This window comes from Acinonyx jubatus, chromosome B4 (assembly GCF_027475565.1).
Source record: "Acinonyx jubatus isolate Ajub_Pintada_27869175 chromosome B4, VMU_Ajub_asm_v1.0, whole genome shotgun sequence".
NCBI lineage: Eukaryota > Metazoa > Chordata > Mammalia > Carnivora > Felidae > Acinonyx > Acinonyx jubatus.
The window spans coordinates 1,159,428-1,178,953 of NC_069387.1; the positions used below are offsets into that span (position 1 = coordinate 1,159,428).

The 19,526-nt window shown below is 54.0% G+C and overlaps 1 protein-coding gene and 1 long non-coding RNA gene across 3 annotated transcripts in view; one reads left to right on the top strand and one right to left on the bottom strand.

Annotated features, from left to right (window-relative positions):
• Positions 1 to 19,526, bottom strand: part of ADARB2 (adenosine deaminase RNA specific B2 (inactive)) — a 416,451-nt gene that overhangs the window by 79,464 nt on the left and 317,461 nt on the right. The window lies entirely within an intron of this gene.
• Positions 5,259 to 15,414, top strand: LOC106977719 (uncharacterized). Its single transcript, XR_001430697.3, has 3 exons — positions 5,259 to 6,709; positions 7,510 to 7,661; positions 8,061 to 15,414. It is a non-coding gene; the product is annotated as an uncharacterized LOC106977719 (long non-coding RNA).

Consider the following 19,526-nt stretch of genomic DNA (forward strand, 5'->3'; position numbering starts at 1 on the left):
AGAAAGAGGCAAAAGGCATTCACATTGAAAGGAAGAGGTAAAGTGATCTGTTTGCAGTTGACATGATTATATGTGTAGAAAACCTGAAGGCTTCCCAGCAGTCTCTTTTACTTCGGTGGTTTGTTCACATGTCTGATGGTCCCACTGGAGTGAAGTCTTCTGGGTTCATCTCTGGATTCCTGGACTAAGCAAGGGGCTTGCCAGGCCGTGGGACCTGACAAATATTTGGAAAAGTCAGCGTCACAAATGGAGTGGTGGACACAGTCTGCTTCGGCTGGGTAGTGTTTCAGATATGAAAGCAAGATGCCCCTTTGGGTGGACGCCCTCCTGTCGGGCTCTCCTGCCTCTCCAGACGGCACTGGTCAGCCTCTGCGGCCAGCAGGCCTCTGTGCACCCTCCGCAGAGGAGGGGACCCCCAGGGGTGTCTTCACGTCTGCGGACTTCCTCTGAGGCTCCAGTGGTCACTGCTGCTCAGGAAGGAGCCTTGTGCAGCTGCAGGGGTTCGGGGCTTACAGGGATGGACCGTGCTTGTATCAGGCATGTGTCAGGCCTGTCTGATGCCCCCACGACCTCTCCTGTGGCAGTGACCTTAAGGCCATCAGCCCGCCTGTGTCCGGACAAGCTTCAGGGCCCAGTGGCTGCTGTGCAGGCCGGCAGATGGGCGTCCTCTCCCCTGGGGGGCTGGTGGGCCGGCAGGCGCTCGGGCCAGAGACACGGTGGAGGAGACAGAATGTGACCGAAAATTCCCACTAAGGGCCTTTTATCTGCGATAAAGAGAAGTTGTGTTTTCTGTCAGACGTGGCATTTCACGTTCCCTGGCTTCCTCACACGCATTAATGAATAAATATTTGTCTCCACGAAATGTTTAGGGGGAAATAGAAAACATTACATAAATTACTTTTTCAGGATCAATAGCCATCACTTTGTGAAGCCTGTTTATCCCAATTAGACAAAATGCTTTTGATCTGAGGCCAAACTCTGGCCCTTCTCTGTGGAGGCATTTTCTTCCCAAATCATAACACACTTAGAAACTCAGTAGGTTTTTTGTTTTTGTTTTTCCTGGTACAGTCAGTGGGTGTTCTGTTCATCCCACATCGTGCCCGAATCAAAGATGGCTCATATCGGCCTCCTGCCCTGTCGTGAGGAAGCCTTGCTGGGTCCCGTAACGGTGCTGAGGGTGACACATGGTCCCCTAACATGGACGTCGTGTTCCTAGGACGGGGCCACGGGTCCTCTGTCCGCGGCTCACTTGGAGGACGTCTGCGGCCCCGAGCAGAGGTGGGAGCAAGCAGCTGTGGCCTGTTCTCCGAATAAGGGTTCTGTTAACGGGATGCTCTCACCCTGGCTTTTCCTCAGTGACTCGCGGGGAGAAAAACCCAAAGCTGGGTGGTAGCAGATATGTTGCTAAGATACCGACGTTCTGTGACTGCGAAGTTGAACCTTTTCGGAAAAGTCTGTCACGGCCAGAGAATGAGAGAAAGAAGGGGAGAGATTTCAGAGCAGTTTTTCTTTTCATGAGGCTTGTTTCATTCTCTTCCATCACTGTCTTTCTTCTCCTGTGCATTCACAAAGCCGCTAATAGGTTTTGGAAAGCGAGTCTTGTTTTTGTTGTGAGCCTCTCGGATTTCCCTTTTGCATTTTAAGGGCACTGGCTGGGAAGGCTTGGACTCGCCAGACAAACTACTATACCAGTGGAAGTCTGTCCAGTTTCTGATAACACCAGAACTAATTTATTTTTTGTTTATACTCCACTACCTTTGACAAAGCTTCCTCTGGAGATGTATATCTTCATTCTCAGCTCTTCTGGTTTGTCATCTTTTTTTTTTTTTTTTTGGCTTTGTTTTGCAACTGACAAGGGGAAAGAAAATCTGACATCAACCTTGGAAGATGGTAATGCATTCAAGATTTTTTTTTTCCTTTCAGATCTGATAAAAATCTTGCCTAAAACCATGTCCAACCTTTTCAGCAGGAAGTCCAGATGGCTTTGCAGCCTGTATAACAGACTTTACTCACTGATGCTTTGCAGAGTGTCGGCAGGGCAATGTGTTTCCCGAAACAGAAATGCAAAACAAAAGACGGCAGTTGGCTGTGTCTCGGGGCAGGTCTGGGGGCACGGATGTGGGGGGCACGTGGGGGGCGGAGGGGAGTGCAAACAGAGGAGAAGTCTTAGAGCTCTCTCAAAAGGCAATCTTGAGAATGAGAATTCCATCCGTGGGAGCCTGGGGGGTTGGGGGGGGGCATGGCTGAAAATCAGCTGCATGTGGGGCAAAAATGGATTTTTCTCGACGGGGAAGAATGTAACTTCCCTACTGTTGAAGATGAGCTGTTGCTGATGTGATCAGTGAGGTGTGTTTGCCCATCTCTTTCGGCCGAAGGGTTCCTGCAGTGTCTGCTGTGGGCGATTTCCTCTTTGGTGTCCACTGGAGACTTACCATCAGCAGTGTGTGCATGATGTGAGGCCGGGAAGACTCGCGCCGGCAGTGGGCGCGGGCAGGAGTGACATCTTTGGTCACTTATTTTTACTCGCTGTCAGAATGAGCCATCATCATTCCTAGTTATGCCTTCGCTAGCCACAGCTAGCGCATTCCGGGAGGATGAGATCATTTGCAAACATAGCTGATGAGGTCTTTGGCTTTCTGGGGAGCTGAGTGTGTAGGACTGACATCCTATTTTCCAGCTGGAGGAGCGGAGGCTCCGGCGGCGACGACTTCAAGCTCCTTTCGTTAGCAGCCAGGCCCAGGGACGGACGGTTTTCCTCCGACTTCCCCCAGGCCGCCTCCCTGCGCCTGCACACTGCTGTCTCACTCCCCCATCCAGCCATATGCCCAGTGGATACAGCTCTCCGGCCCTTCTCTCTCTCGCTCCCAATTCCGGAGCTTGGCTGGGCTCATTATGATGCCTGGGATGGGATAGCAGCCACCCGCGTCCTTCCCCAGCCGCCTCTGCCTCCGCCAGGCAGCCATCCCTAATTGGCCCGACCCAGCGCTGACCCACCTGTGCACCATGGCGTGACGTGGTGGTTCTCAGCCCTGCGTGCGTGTTATATTCTCCTGGGGAGATTGAAAACATTCCAGTGCCAAGGCCCCAGCCTACACCAATTATAATAGAGCGCCTGGGGGTGAGGCCAGGACTTATGTGTCTTTAAAAGCAGATTCCAGCATGCAGAGAGAAAGTCACTGCATAGAGGTAAATGGCTTACGTTGGTTTCTAGTGAAAACACTTGAATGTCTTCGTCAGGTGTGGTGCCACGTTTCGGCTACTTCAACTTTGGTGTGCTCGGAAGGCCAGCACACCATCTTTCTGTCTGGGATCACGTGATGGGTCCATCGGCAGAGGCGTGAGCGTGACCTGGGAGGGAGGAAAGTCACAGGAGTGACAACCCCAGGAATGACCTTCCTGTGTGTACAGGTCCTGATAAGGACCTGACGAGTTGGGTGCAGGGAGATATGTGTCCCAGGTATTTGGACACCCGTCGGAATGTGTTCAAATGAATCGATGTGAACTTTTTGGCTTCGTAAAGCCGTTTTGGGAAACACTACGGCACGGTAGCACAGTTTCATGAGAAAAGCTGGGGACAGTACAAGAGATGTCTGATCCAGCTTAGGAGACAGGAGAGCACGGGGAGCAGACGGACGTCTGAAAGGCTGAGCTGCTGTGCGACTTTGTTTCTTCATCTGCTAAATGTACCAACGTTATCAGTCTTGTCGCTAAGATTTGGTTTGTTTGTAGATCGGAAATAGCAGAGGATGGTTGTTAAGAATTTTTTACTTTCAGTATTATCTGAATCTGAAATACAGAATAATGATAAATATTGTTTTCTTTCGTTTGTTATCTCAGAGTATTCTTCAGAGAAATAATCTGTAGGACGTCTGATATGGGAACCATACAGCTTCCTTAAAAGTCTGTGAACTGAGACGTTAGTAGCAAAATGGCTTCGTATGTGGTGTATTAGTTAAGTGCTTTCTGGGTGACCGATAGTTCCCAAACTCAGTAGGAAGCCTCGGCTGTTTGCTCAGCATCTGGAGTCTGGCTGGGGTGAGTGACCTTTCTGGGCTTCCCAGTGGCGAATGTCTGGCCCTGGCCAGGTGAGGGGCTCCTGAGACGAGCTCCCATCACCGTGGGGCCAGAGGGGCGAGCGCAGTCCAGGTGCTGGGGCAGGACAGGCCCCTGAGCACCCGTTGGTCCCTCCAGACCTGCAGTGCTGGGGTGGGGGACAGCACCCTTTCCAGGGCCGGGAGGAGAGAGCGAGTATGAGCTCGCCTGCCCATGCAGTCTGCATCCCTGGCTTGGTGCAGGGTGTGAAGCACTGTGGAGGCTCTGGAAAGGTTGGGCTGTGCCCTGGGCCTGAGGGGCTGGTCTGCTTTGTGACACATGCTCCTTGAATTGCAGGGCCCTTGGCAGAGGTGGGGGTGGGGGGAGGGGGTATGCCCTGGAAGGCGGGTCTGGACGGTGCCTTTCCAGCAGCTCTCGCCAGGTGAGATCTGGTGTCCAGAAGGACTGACAGACAGACGGGGCGGGGGGTGCTCCGGAGGTCAGAGGGTGGGGAAGGGTGGGTGGCCACGAGGTCATGAGGTCATGACTGCTGTCGCGGGGGGGGGGTGGGTCTCAGGGCGTTCTGCCCTTAGGTCTGTGACTTAGGAGCACCAAGCACCCCACCCCACCCCACCCCCACGCGATGGGTGGGGGGTGGGGCCACACACCTGCGCTCCCAGTGAGGCGGGGAGGAGGTGGTTCCCGTGTGGGCGCGGGGGCCTCCCCATCCCGGGGATACCCACACAGCCAGAGGGCGGATCCGAGTTTTGCAAGCCCGCCCCCCCTTCCCCCGCCTCCCAGGTCTGTGGCCACAGCGTGTGGCCTCCCAGATGACCCGGTTCCCCAGTTCCGACCAGATTCTGGTCTCTCTGTCCGTCAGTGCTGCCAACCTTTCCTTCATGCCTGAACCAGCCAGTGGGGCCACCTCCTCCTTCTTGGGGAAGGACCTCACCCCTTCCCTGAGGAGAACCAGACATGGCCCCTCACCATCCAGTCCCTCACCTCCATGCCCCAGCCAGCGCCCTCCTCCTTGGACCTCCGGATTTTGCACTTCACCCTCCTGCCCCCCTGCTCTTGCCTCCTGCCCCCCTGCCCCGGCCCACCTGCCCTCCTGCCCTCCTGCTCCAGTCTTCCTACCCCCCCCCCCGTCCCCCGTTCCCCTGCCCTCCAGACCCTGCTGTTTTGACCTCCTGTCCTCCTTCTCCCCCACCCCCGCCCTTCCTAATTCCAGTCTCTCCAGCACTTTTGTTTGCTTGTGTATCAGTCAGACTGGGTTGAATAGTGTTCCACCAAATTATATCCACTTGGAACCTCAGGATGTGCGCTCAGGTGGAAATCGTTAGATGTAATCAGTTAGGATCTGGAGATCGGGGTTTAGAGTCGCTGGGAACCTGGTCCCTGGTTGCTTATTGCTTCACTGTCCGTTGAAACTTGTTAGTGCCAAAGCCTACCAGTGCCAGACTCAAATTTGTGCACACTCAGCAATTTAAAACTAACATGAACGTGCAGGTTTTTAGCCATTGAGAGATTGCCTACTTTTCAGACTGCACAGAACCTGACAGCTGTTACCCATAGATAAGACAGGTCCCAAGATGCCGTGGTCCTTGGCGTTCTCTGATCCAGAGCCCCCTCACCAGACTGCCGAGTCACCTCACCTAGACACGTAACCCTCTCTGAGCACCCAGGCCCTCCTGGCCACCCCAGGACAGGCTGGTGCTGTGAGGGACGCCCTGGCCTGCAAACCTGTCACGGTGTTGTCTTGTCTAAATAACCTCACGTGAGCTGCCACCACTGTGTGGCCATGGCTCCTTCCTGGATCTGCCCCGAGATGCCTGGACCCTTCACAGGCACAGACAGAGGCGGGGCCTGGGGTGGCCGGTCTGGCTCCCAGAAGCTGGAGGGAGGAAGGAGCCTCAGCCCAGGCAGCGCCTTGGTCTCCATTCTGCTGTTGAGTTTTGGCAATAGGGGAACACAGTTCTGTGGTTCTGAGCTGTTCGTATGTGGTGATTCATCACGCAGCCCAGGGATACCCACACACACGACCTTGCTCTCCACCCGTGCTGAGTCTCTGATGTGCCCAGAGTTGTGGGGCTGGCGGCTGGCACGTTTTCACTGTATTTATAAGCACAAACAGGCCCCTGTTAGCAGGAAGCCGGGTACCTGTCCTGGGCCACAGAGCCTCGGCAGGGAGGCTGACTTGTCTCCCTCACACCAGAGACTGCCCCAAACGGAGCATCCGTGCCTTGATTCCTTCAGCAGATGCGCACTGAGTGCCCCATGCGTGCCCTGCACCGTGCTGGGCGTCAGAAGAGACCCCTGTCCTTTCTGGACAGTAACACGTGTACAAAACACATCGACCTTGAGGGAGGCTGGAGGGGAGGTGGCCAGCCGACCATAGGGCAGCTGAACAGAGATACAGAAGGCTGTGCTGGAAGAAACAGGACACACGTGACAGGCGTGGAGGAGAAAACCGCGTCCGGCATCCCAGGGCCACACGGCCTCTCCTGTCAATGCTGTTATTTACTCAGTGATGGATGGCCACCCTCCTCAGCCACTCCGCCAAGCCAAGCGGAAGAGTGCTGTCACGTGTGCTCCGTGTTCAGAAGGGAAGGCAGGAGCTGCCCGGCGGGACATAACAATTCAGGGGTTGGGGAAGGACCCCGAGACCAGCAGACAGGTAAGCAGAAACCCGACAGAGATCAAGAGTTGCTGTGTAAACAGTGGGGTGGGAAGGGCCTCACACACGGAGGCTCGGGTGTCTGGGTTACTGGGGGCCGGGGGTGGCCACGCACCGTGGATACTCCGTTTTCCTTCCTGCCACCCCTTCCCTCTTGTCCGAGGGTGGTCCTTCCCCTGCTGTGGTGACACTTCCCGCAGAGCACAGGTGTCAGAAAATTAGCGAGACTTGCGGACCTACCGTGTGCCATCACCTCCATTTAAAACTACCGACTCCGGTGGGCGCTCGCCCTGGTCCCGGGAAGCCTGCTGCCGGGAAAGCCCGCGTCTCTCCTCTCTCCCTAAGAGCGAGGACCGGGGAGTGCTTCTTCCCGCCCCCGGTTCCCGCAGCCATTTAGCAGGTCAGCAGATTTATGGACTCCGTGCGCGGGTTTTAAAGATACAAGATAAAAGCGTAGAGCTATTTATTTGACTGCATTAAAAATCTCCTACAGGAGCCACTTAACTTTTGAATGTTGGTAGATGTGAGCGGTAGCGGCCAGGCCAGACTTGTTGGCTCTGGCTACCGCCAATAGAGGGTGACAGCAGTTTTCTGTATGGGATTAGCTGAAATCGAACACATTGACTTCAGAATCTAAACCGGTGATACAAAGAAGGCTTGTATATGTTATTAAAAACAAAAGCTGGGGGATTTTATATAGAATATGCACATCTACCGTAAATCTCCCGGAAAGCCAACCTGATGCAGACGCGCGGGACCTTCTCCGTGTCTCTGTCTCTGATCGTCTATCCCTCTCCCAGGGTCCATCACTCTGGCTGATGAAACACTGGGGTGAATAATGAGAACCCCGAGGGGGTCATGCAAGGCCACCTAAGGAACCATTACAGAATTCCTGGCAGTTTATTTCCTGTCATGGATGTTTGCACAGACGGCTCTGGTACAACACCATCAGGTAACTCTGTTTTTCCTTAGTGGACTTTATTTTTCAGACAGTTTGTAGTTTTAGAGCAATAGTGAGTGTAACATAGACATTTCCCACATACGCTGCTGCCAACACACCGCAGCCTCCCCCACCGGCAGTGTCCCCACCAGATGGTGCATTTCTCACAATCACTGCCCCCACAGGGCATGTCGTCGTCACCCGAGTCCATGGTTTACACTGGGGTCACTTGGCATTGTACATACTGTGGGTCTGGACAAGTGTATGAGGACAGGTGTCCGCGTTGTGTTATCACACAGAGCAGTTTCACTGCCCCCAAATCCCCTGTGCTCCACCTGTTCAACCCTCCCTCCCTTCGACTCCCAGAAATCCCTCATACTTTTCACCGTCTCCACCGATCTGCCTATTCAGGGTGTCAGATAGTGGGAGTCACACAGGATGAACCCTCTTTAGATCGGCGCCCCTCGCTTAGTCATACGCTGTCAAGTTTCCTCCGTGTGTTTTCATGGCTTGTTAGCTCGTTTCTTTTTATGGCCGAATACTGTTCCACCGCCTGGATGGACCAAGTTTGTTTATCCAGCACCTACTGAAGGACATCTTCGATGCCTCCAAGTTTTGGCGATTGTGAATAAAACCACTATACACATCTGTGGGCAGGGTTTTGTACCAACACAGCTTTCAACTCATTTGAGTAAACGTCAAGGGGCATGGTGGCCGGGTCATGTGGCGAGGGTACGTTTAGTCCTGTAGGAACCCACCAGACCGTCCTCCCGAGTGGCTGCCCCTGTCTGTGTGCCCGCCTGCCATGCGTGAGAGACGCTGTGGCTCGACGTCCTCGCCAGCATGTGCTGGTGTCGGGGGCCTGGGTTTGGGCCCTTCTAACAGGTGAGCAGTGTTGTCTCCTTGTCTGGATTTGCACTTCCAGGTAACTGTTTTTTTTAAATGTTAATTTATTTATTTTGAGAGAACATGAGTGGGGAGGGGCAGAGAGAGAGAGGGAGAGAGGGAATCCCGGGCAGGCTCTGCACTGACAGCATGGGGCCTGACGTGGGACTCAAACTCACAAGCCGTGGGCTGAAATCAAGAGTCAGATGCTTAACCGACTGAACCACCCAGGTGCCCCAGTCACTAATTTTTGACTGTACAGTTTACTTTTGTGGGCTCTTAGCTGGCTGGGAAACTCTAACCACAGATCACGTCTTTGTTTTTCTATTTCTAAAGGACAGGATACAGGGAGAGCATGGGGTTCATAGTCTTCTCCAGCTTTTTATTTTCTCAGCCTCAGAAGAGTTTATGAAAGTGATTTTCTAGAGCCAGTAGATGTGGCTTCTTGTAAGATGGTTTTGGCCAGGATCAGATTTTATCAGACCCACAGACCGAGATATCCTAGAGGGAAAACAAAATGGGCAATAATTCCATACAATGAGGTTCCTTTACTAACGGATATTTAGACTGTACTACATTCACTTCCTCCCCTATAGTAAACAATGTAGTTTTCACTTGAGGGAATGAAGTTTTGGGTTGCTTCTGGGAAGTTCAGGACTCTGTACTCACAGGGCGATCAACAGTCACCATCACTTTGAAGGTACTGAGCAATGAACTTGATTAAAAACAAAATGGTGCCACTGCCTAAATAGTGTGTGGTTGATCTCAGCCTCGTCTTGACTATTCAATCTTACTTTCACTTACAGACCCCCCCGCCCCCGCACCCCTGCACAGCCATCACTGGGCATGTGCTGAAGGTGATCCCTGCGCTGCATGAGGCATGATTAGTGGACCAGGGTTCATCCCTGGGACAGGGATTCTGCGAGGCTGGTCAGTTAGACTCTCGGGGGTGGTCATGGGGGGCGATAAATTTAGCTGCAAGAAGCGGTGATGCTCTTTGGCTTGTTTCTGGCTTAGATTTAGAATTTGAGAAGTTTTGTGAAATGTACCAGGACCAATGCCTGCCATGCCAACCGCAGGGATTTCAGTCAGATTGCACGTTACTCTTTGTTGCTAAGTGTTGGCATTCATGGTTTCGGGTCTGGAAACTGAAGTCTTCAGTTCCAGTCTCCAGGCAGCCCACGGCCCAGTGGTCAGCCTAGATTTGGGGCCGTTGGGGAGGGTTTTGTCTGTGGTGGAGTCCGCCCTCCTCCTGTCTCACATGGTGCCCTCAGGGCGCTCCCGCTTTGAGTAAGACGTTGCTCGTCCTTCCACTGCTTCCTTCTGCAGATTTGGACTTGCTCCTGCCTGTCTGATTTCAGATGCTTCGTTCTGCTTGGGATTTCCAGCTGTGGCTCCTTCTGTCCTCTGCACAGTGGTTTAATTTCTGTCGGTTTTTGTTCTCGTCTTAACTCCGTGTGTTCCCGTGATCAGCTTGCACCCTTACTTCTCCGTGTTAGCCTGCTTCTTAATCCTTGCTTCCAGAGAGCCCGCCGTGATTTCTCGCTGCCTCATTCATGCCGCACCTGCTTACTGCGGCTGGCTCGGGGACAAGTATGATCCAGGGACGGGGTGCACACAGAGACTAGAATGACTGCCGGTTTCTACAGTGCCCCGCGAGGAGACACGTTCCTGGATGCTAAGACTCCCCACTTCTATGAGAGTGGCCTCAATGGGGTGTTGTCTGCATCAGATGTTAAACACTTCTGATAAACTACAGACGCCTAAGAACCAGTGTGGAAAGAAAGGCCTTCTTGTCTGTGTGTAAGGATCTGCTGCCTAAGTTAAATTATGAACCTAGCTAGCAGGTGCCACTGAAGCCCACTGTGTGCCCGGCCTGCTGGGAACAGGGCTAACCTGGTGCCGGGCTGATGGGACTTCTCCGCCAGGCTGGGGACCCCTCTCCTGGCAGCTCCTGGTGGCCCCTCTTGGTGGACAGGAGGGAGGGGCAGGGCTCTCTCTGGGTCCAGCCCCTGCCCTCCTCAGGAAGTCAGGGAAGGAGGAGACACAACTATAAAGAGGAGAAAGACCTTTTAGTCACTTGAATTAAAAGGGATTGAGGTTCATGGTTGAATGTTGAACTATATGAATCTGGCCGTAGTTGACTTCTGAGCTTGGTAATGTCACATACTTGAACCTAATCCCTTAGACAAGTGCTCTGAAGTAGATGTGGGTTTTAGTTACTCAGGCGAGGTCTACACCAGTCCTCCAACAGTGTAGACTTGCCGGGAAGGCCTGCAAAGGAAGGCAAGTGCCCTGTGGCGGTGGAGGCCGGACGAAGGGTGACCACGGGCCAAAAGATCTGCACTAAGTCTGTGCTTTGCCGTTACCCACCCGTGTCCGTGGGCAGGTGTGGCCGCCTGTCCAGTGCCTTCCGTAAAGAGAGGAAGGGGGAGGCTCGAGGGTGGAGAGGGGGCAGACCGCACACTGGCCTGGAGCTGCCTGCCACCAGCCTGTCCAGCTCCAACTTGGCTCTGGCCGAGCTCTGGCGTTTCTGGTGTGCAGTTTGGCCTGGGGCGGCCACACGGAGCTGCCTGGGCCAGAGTCCCCGGGGCCTTGGTCATGAGCGCAGTCTGTGCGCATTGTTGGCATGCCTCCTTTTGCACACTGAGACACCAGGCCCGGTGCCCCGGGGCGGCCCTGCAGGGACGGCTGTGTGCCTGTACCTGGCGTTGGGCCAGAGGCACAGGGGCTGCTGGTGGGGGCTGGGCTCACAAGGGCGCCCCGAGGAGCCTCTGTGATTCGCTCACCCCCAGGTGTCCCTCCAAGGTCCTTGTAGCTCTTTCGTCTGCAGGAATGTGTGTGAGGCTGGCCCTGCACAATAGCAGGTGCCCGGCAAGGATGCATCCGCGCTGGCCCCGCCCTGCCCCGGGGACTGTCCCCTCCCTGCCAAGACGGAAGCCAAGTTAAATGAATTTCTTTCTGGAGCCAATGGGCCGGATCTTAAGCCTTCCTGAGAACTGAAGTGTAATTTAAGAAACTGGAAGAAATTATTGAGTTGGTGTCCTAATCCCCCGAGAGTCTCCTTGCGCACTCCACTGAGCAGCCTAATCCCCGCTGGTGCCTCGACCCCGGTGGAATCCTTAATTACCAGAATCTCATTTCCGCTTCGTGGGCTACCTGAGTAGCATCTGTCGCTCAAATAAACTCATGTGAAAATAAAGTATTAAAATCAATAATTCAACTCGGGGGTGAAATGGAACAGAAAACTAACTGCAGCCTGCATGCCAGATTCCTGGGTGGCCCTCGCGAAGCTCTGACCTCTGCTCTCTGCGTCTTCCGCAGGGGTGGCGGTGTGCGTTTTGGCATCTGCACTGTCTGGAAACAGGGACAGCCGCCTTCTTACAGGACCGGGCCCAGTCCCCGGGAGAGGCGCTGGCCACTGTCCCCTGTGGGTCAGGGGTCACCTCTAGGAGGGGCCACGCAGGTCCAGGAACTTCTCTTATCTGTTTCCATCCTGATGACATCTGAACTGGTCTGAAAGGCCACCTTCTCTGGGATGTCTCTCCGGATTACCCTGAGTACCCGTCTCTGTAGGCTCATGAAAAGCACCAAGGGTTATCAGTTGCTTGTCATTTTGTGTAGTGCTGTGATAGGCACGTGACTGCCTCTCCGAGTCATCCCAGAGGAAAGGACACGGCTGGTGTGTGGCCTCCCAGACTTGCGTGGCCCCTTCTTATCTGCGAGGGAGTGATCTGACCTGCACACACCAGGGAACATCTGTGTGCAGGAGGCCGGTCTGTTTCTGCCCCACCTGGGTTTGTGTGTGTGGGGGGCAGGGAACACAGTGAGGTGCCCTGGGCCCCATCAAGTCGGGACCCACGCTCACCAGGCAGTGACCAGACGGTGTCACTCATGAGGGCTTATCCCCAAAGTGTGGGGGGAGGTCGCAGAAACAGGCATCCCCATACCCAGCAGGGGGACCCCACCCCAGCAGGGACGGTCACGGTTTTAGTGACTGCTTTCTGGGAAGGAAGGCCAGCTGTGGATGGCTGGTGCCAGGTTTCCCTCCCTCCAGGAAGGAGGCGAAGCTGGGCAGCGGGGAGCGAGGAGGCCTCAGCTACACAGGCCAAAGGCATTGTGCAAATCTTGTGCAGCAACGTATGGTCATGTCACTTCCTTTCTGAGTCTGCAGAAGTCCCCAAATGCCCGTGGCTACCCTGCCGACCTCCACCCCATCTCTCTCCAGCCAGCACAGGCCACTGGGGGCCACAGCACTGGTCTTTGGCTAACTGGTAAGGTTTCTGGAGTCCTCAGGTCTGGAAAGCAGTCATTTGGAATGTTCCACGGGTGATTCAGCATCGACTGACGAAGGGGGAGACGGTCTGTGAAGCCCAAACATGTGGTCGTGAGGGGCTGGGACGCTGGTGATTTGGGGTTCCCGCTGTCGCCAGCCTGACGCTCTAGAGTCTCACCTGCCCCCTCCCCCACTTTGTACCCGGTGCAGCTGTGGTCATTACAGGAACCACACCCAGACCATCCGCACCTGCCTGTCCACACAGCCGGAAATCTGAACACGCTCCAAGCAGCCGAGGTTCTCACTGATGCCCCCCTTCCAGCCACAGCACCCCCCCACCCCCACACCACCTCAGTTCACAGGAGGAGAAATCCCAGACGGAACACAGCTTGCAAGATGTCACCTCACCTCCCAGGTTCCCCCAGCTGGGCCCAATGGGTGACGGGCTCACGTCTTAGCCCAGCTGCACTGCCGAGCCCTTCCTGCCTCGTCCCCCTGCACCGCCCCCAGGGCCCCTTCCCCAGGCTGCCCACACCCTCCCTCCATCTCCCTCCACCAGCCTGTGGTTAGCAGGGCCGTGAACGCCAGCACGCTGTGTGCAGAGTACAGATCCTCCTGGTATCTGAGGTCTCTGGGACGCAGGGTCTGTCTACACCCGCTGAGACAGGCCTCCCTACAAGGCATTTCCATCAGCACGCAAACAGAAATGGGAAACAATGGGAATTTCTCCCAGATAACGGAAAGGGTCAGCGTTTCTCCAGGAGCAACCACACCACCAAGCCTTGGGTGGCTCTGTGCTGGGCTGCTTTGCTGTCGTGGGGACCAGCGTAAACTTGATGGGCCTCTTTTGCTCCTTGGTTATTTCACTGTTGGTACAACATTTTCTAGACTAGAGTTCATCCCACTTCAGGGGGAGAGGGGAAAGGAATGTCTGCCCCAGAAAGACTTGGGGTGGGGCTCGCGCCGGCTCCTTGGCCGTGCTGTTACTCCAGGCGCCACAGCCACGCTCACCATGAGAAAGGGGGGGCATTGGAGTCCTCCTCCCCACCTCCCTGCCTCGGCGGCCGCAGGTGCAACCCTCTGCTGAGGAGGTCTGGGGCGGGCGGGGGCTCGACAGCAGGGTCCATGGGCACCGGCTAAGCAGCAGGCGTGGGGGTATGAGGAAAGTCTGCCCAGCCCGCTCGCCGCTTCCTCAGGTTTGCTGACTGCTGCTCAGGGCGCACGCCTGGGTGAGCGCCAAGCCCTCGCTGCCTTGTTGGCATGGCTCCAGCTCTTGAGCCCCCCCCCCCCCCCCCCCGGCCAGCCATGCATCATGGAATATTGATACGGTTCCTCCAGACTTCTGCACCTGACATTTGATTTATAGCTTTAGGTGTTCTTTTTAATTCTAAACACTCGATAGAGGATCAAAGGAAATGTCATATTTGCAGCGTTTAAGCCCAGAGTGACACCTCGGCAGCCAGAAGGGGGGGGCCGCCCGAGGTGGCTTTTGCCAGCGGCCTCTTCCCTGCCTACCATCCTGGGGTTCAGAGTGCCCCGTGCTTAGGCTGACACCCCTCCTCTGTGCCCCCAACACTTCAAATATTTATCACATTATATAGCAACCTCCAGAATATTGCCTTCATTTAAGCTTTTCACGTCCCAATGATTTTTTATTATTTCCATCGACCAAAATAAATGAAGAAATGTTTTAGACTACACTTGAAAGCATGTAAAAATCAATAACTGGATTTTAAAAGATTTAAAATGTCTTGAATACATTCATTTTCAAACATTTTCCTCTGATCTTTAAATAGCTTTTCTTGGAGCATAACATTTTTTTGAAAAGTCAAATATGGAGCATTAAGGGTATAATTACCATTTTAATTATAACTCAATCATCCTATCTGCTTTGCATAGAAATTAAAGCTTTTATGTCAGGATTTGGGGCACTCACAAATGTTCAGGAGCAATTAATGTTAAAAGTTTAATTTTTTTCACAACCAGGATGAACTTTAGAGTTCCTAATTTTGTTCTTGCTCAGAGTGGAAAGCGTGGATGCTCCCCCTTGTCACTTGTCGCTGAAGTAAATCCCTTCCCACTGGTGACTTGGTTTGGTGTCCAAGGAAGCACAATGGCAGAGTTGCAGCTCTGCCCCTGGACATGGGGCCCGGCTGGAGTGACAGCCCCTCATCTGTGGGACTGTGCGTGTGCAAGCTGCGGGAGGCCTGGGGGTCCATGGCCTGTGCTCACCTTAGGCTTGCAGGAGCCCCTCTCTGCTGTAGGATCTAGAATAGTCCCTGCCACTCAGGGGTGTGACTTTGCCTTCTGCCCCCAAACGGTAGCACCTTTCAATCCTGTAGGTTCAAGAGGCAGGGACTGTTTTTATGACATAGCAAACCAGTACCCAGCCTGATGACGCTTGGGCTTATGGGAAGTAACACTGGCTGCAGACCCACTGGAGTTCATGGCACTTAGCCCTGAAAAAGAAATGTTAAATGATGGATTTCCCATCGTTTTGCTGCAAATGACTGATGTGCTCCACTGCTGGCTCCTGGGGCCCAGGCTGCAGGTGTTTGAGTACACATGTGCACATGTGCAGATACGTGCACGTGTGTACCCGCGCATGTGTGCACATGTGTGTGTTATGTGCGTCCGTGTGCCTACATGTGGGCATGTATGTGCTTGTGGTGCACGTGTCCACGTGTGCATGTGTGCATATTTGTGCACTGTGCACACGTGTATGTGCGCACGCATGCATGTGTATGTGTGCATGCACATGTATGTGCATATGTGCACGCGTGCCCATTTGTGCATGCATGTGTTTGTGTGCGCACATGTCCACACACATACGTATGTGCATGTATGCATATGTGCATGCGCACACACATTTGTGTATGTGTGCATGTGCGTGCATGTGCATATATGTGCATGTGGGGTACATGCATGTGCACACGTGCGCATGTGCACACATGTGCATGCTTACGTATATGCATGTGTGCATCCATGTGTGTGTGCACATGTATGTGCATGTGTGTATGTATGTGCACACACATGGGTACACATGCACGTGTGTGGGCTTGCTTCTGTGTAAAGTTCAACTTCGCCATTTTTCTCCCAGTTAAGCCCCCAGTCTAGGACCCTGCACATTTCCTCCTGGGCCGCCAGTGTTCAGGCTGGAAAGAAAGTCATGTTTGTGGGTGTTGCTGAAACAAAACGAAATACTCACATTTCTAGGCCATCTGTGGAAGCCCCCTCTTCCCTGTACTTTGTGCTGCCTGTGTGTCTCCTCTTGACTTTTTATTTTAGCCTATGTTTGTGGTTTGTATTTTCCTCCCTTGTGCTCATGCCTTACTTTTCGGCTTTGTTAGGAGACGTGGCAATGGAGGCAGGCGGACATAAGTTTAAAATAGTGACTGTACCAACTCTTCTCCACCTGGAGTGAGGCCGTGCTCCCTGAGCATCACTTGCACATGCACATAATCCCGACCAGGAGTGTGGAATATCCCGTAATCACTAATGCCTGGTAGGCAGAGGCAGCCGGCTTTGTGAGTGATCCCAGGGCCTAGAGGTTTCCCAGGACGGTGGGGATTTCACATACTCTTATTATTTCCAAGGAAGGAAAAATTTTTAAAAATCCGAGTAAATACGAGTTAGGGTTTAATGGCTCTGGAGGGCTCCTCCTATAAATAGCTTCACCCCTCAGGAAATGTCCCTTTCCCGGGCACTGGCTGCAGACTTGGGTGCGGTACAGGAGGCAGCAGCACGATGGGTAAGGTGAGTCCCACGGCATGCTCAGGGCTTCCCTCAGCCCCTCCCTGGCCTCGGGAGGCACGCGGGCAGTGTGGTGCCGGCAGGGCTGCAGCCCTGGGGCCGAGGGGCCCGTTTGTACCCTCACCCCTGCCGGCCCCAGGCTACAGGGTGCTGCTGTTTTCCTGGTGCTTGCCCAGCCCTGGCCACACCGTGGTAAGGGCCCCCCACTCCGTGGTCCCTCGCTGGTGGTGTGAGTGCAGGTTCCTGATGACGCACATCCACGAGCACGTTAGCAGTGGCAGTGGGCCCACCCCATCCGGGTGGGTTTGAAGCTACTGATCGTCTGCATTCTGCCTGGCTGGGCAATTTGCAACGGTGAAGAACATAGTATAATTTTGTCAGACGAAGTAAGATCTTGTCGTTTTCCAACGTTTACTGCTGTGTGAGTTTCATAGGAACACAGCAAAGAACAGAAGCAAAACCCATCCATGATTGAAGGTGCCAATCACAGGTACCAGCTGGCTGGCGGAGGACACGACCCGCCTGTGGGGGTGCCACACGGCACCATGGGTTCACCTTCCCACGATCTCCTGGGCGTTCCCTGCAGAATTGGCTCCCTGCAGAATCTGTGAACCACCCGCCAGAGGGAGAGCGACTGAGCTCAGGCGGGGGCATCAGGAGTGACGTCGGAAAGGCTGCCGGAAACAAGACGCACCAGAGATGCTCCCGTTCTGGAGCTCAGTGGCGGGTGCCGGTGTCATTCCTGTGCTGCTTACCACGTACTGATTTGTGCACTCAGACTTCTCCCTATGAAAAACCCTCCATGGTAATTGGGGTAAAAAGTGAAATAAAAGGTGCTCGGGGCCTGTGGCAGGTTGGAGGACCAGTGAGGTCTCCAAGGGGACAGTCATAATCACAGCCTCCCTGCAGACGAGAACTCACAACAGGCGTTCCTGTCTTTTCCCAACTTGGGAACAGTCCAGTTTCTGGCGAATGGGTTACTGGAGGGGCGTTGGGGTTCACACTGCTGTTTCCCTCTCAGCCTCCGGCTTGTCCTCAGTCCCGCATGCTGCCATCCCCTGGACAGGTGTGGGGCTCACCCGGGTTCTGCCTCTTCAGCCTCTGCTGTCTTGTCGCAGGGGGCCTGGGCTTCCCAACCACCCCTCAGAATGGAAACCACATGTAGATGGAGTTTCATCCCCAGTGCTCGGTGCACAAGTGTGTCAGGTGGCTCCCACGTCCAAGACATACTTCCTATTTGTTTGTTTGTTTGTTTGTTTATGAGCAGGGGAGTGAGAGAGCACAAGCGGGGAGTAGGGGAGGTGCAGAGAGAGAATACCAAGCAGGCTCTGCACTGTCATCGCAGAGCCCAAGATGGGACTCCAACCCACAAACCATGAGATCCTGACCTGAGCTGAAACCGAAAGTCGGATGTCTAACCGACTGAGCCCCCCAGGCATCCCCCAAACATGCTTCTGAGAACAGAGCAGGCCTCAGGATTGTTGTTAACACAGCAAGGGAGAGGGGCTCCCAAGAGCATTTGACTTTTACAAGAGAGAAGGGAGTGGTTTGTCCAGGTAAACTAGCCCACTCAGGGGCAGTGTGTCGCACAGGGGTTGTTTTCACTGTGGGTGGTTTTGCGCAGAGAGGAGGCTGGCGTCGGAACCCAGGCTGGCCTCTGTGTCATTGGTTGCTCCCCATCGAAGGCACAGTGTCCTCTCTCAGGCTGAGAAAAATGACCAGAGGAGGTGTAGCGGACAGTTCCTGGTTGTAATACGCACAATTTAACCACCGTCTGCAGAGAGGGAGTTCTCTCGGTGACTTTATAACTGTCATTCCACCAGATAAGATGAGGTTTGCTGACAGGCTGCTGGGTCCTATAAATTCATTCATTTTTCCATAATGGGAGAAGATGATAAGGTGGCAATACGAAATAAGACACAGATGATAAAACAATTCCCTACGGAAAAAACATCAACGCGGAAGTGCTGGCGGGCAGATGATAAAATGCCTGTTTCCTGGTTTTTAGGCACTCAGATAAAACATTCTGGAGAATTGGCCTTGTGGGTGTGTCGCGTGCCAACCCCTGTGGCAGCACAGGACTGTTGGGGTTAGTTCTCGGGGGGAGCACGTCTTACTGTTAAATGTCCTGACTGCAACTGAGGTTGTCAAGTCTTCTTAGACAAAGGTTTGGCTTCGACTTCTGTCTGTGAGACTGATGGGTCTGTAGTGAAAAACCGTCATAACTCATTTGGATCCGAAATCTATCCCGTTGGCTCTTACAGGCCTCCCTGTGTGGTGCTATTCACGTGGGCCTCTCCTCCCATCTGTGGGGCAGCCGCCAGATCCTTCCCCACCCTGGTCAGGCAGCGGGCATGCCCTGGGGAGTCGCCCTCATTCCAGAGACTGCACCTCAACCCGCACTGCTTGAAAAAGTCCACTGTGAGCAAAGACCATCACACCACCCGCCATTCTCGGAGGCTGATGATGCTACAGTTTCAGTACGCTCCTTGTGACCAAAGACACACACACTGTTCTCGGGAGAATGTCCTGGCTACCAGGACCTTCATCCGGGGTTGGAAGCAGGGCAGGGCCGGGAGCCCCTATTCTCCAGCACAAGAGGAGGGGGGTAAAGGATGTGACACGGACTCCAGCTTCCCACCGTGGGAGTGGCCATGGGGATGGGGAGCAGAGGGCAGGGGCAGTCCTGGAGGGTGAGCGAGTTCCGTGTCCTCTTGGCCATGGGATGAGAGCCCAAAGCAGAAACAGACTGGCCGGCTCTCTCCTCAGAGCAACCCAAGTTTTGGGCGCAGGAGACACAAATTGGTCCCTGGTGATAGTTGTAAATAACTCGGCACTAGAGAAAAGTGCAGGTCTCAACATTCCTCGCTATGTCTTTAATGAAAGTCTCTGAAGCTTGGTAAGAGGCAACGGGAGAGCTGGAAATCATTAAGGACGGGCCATAAACTTGATTTCCTGTGTTC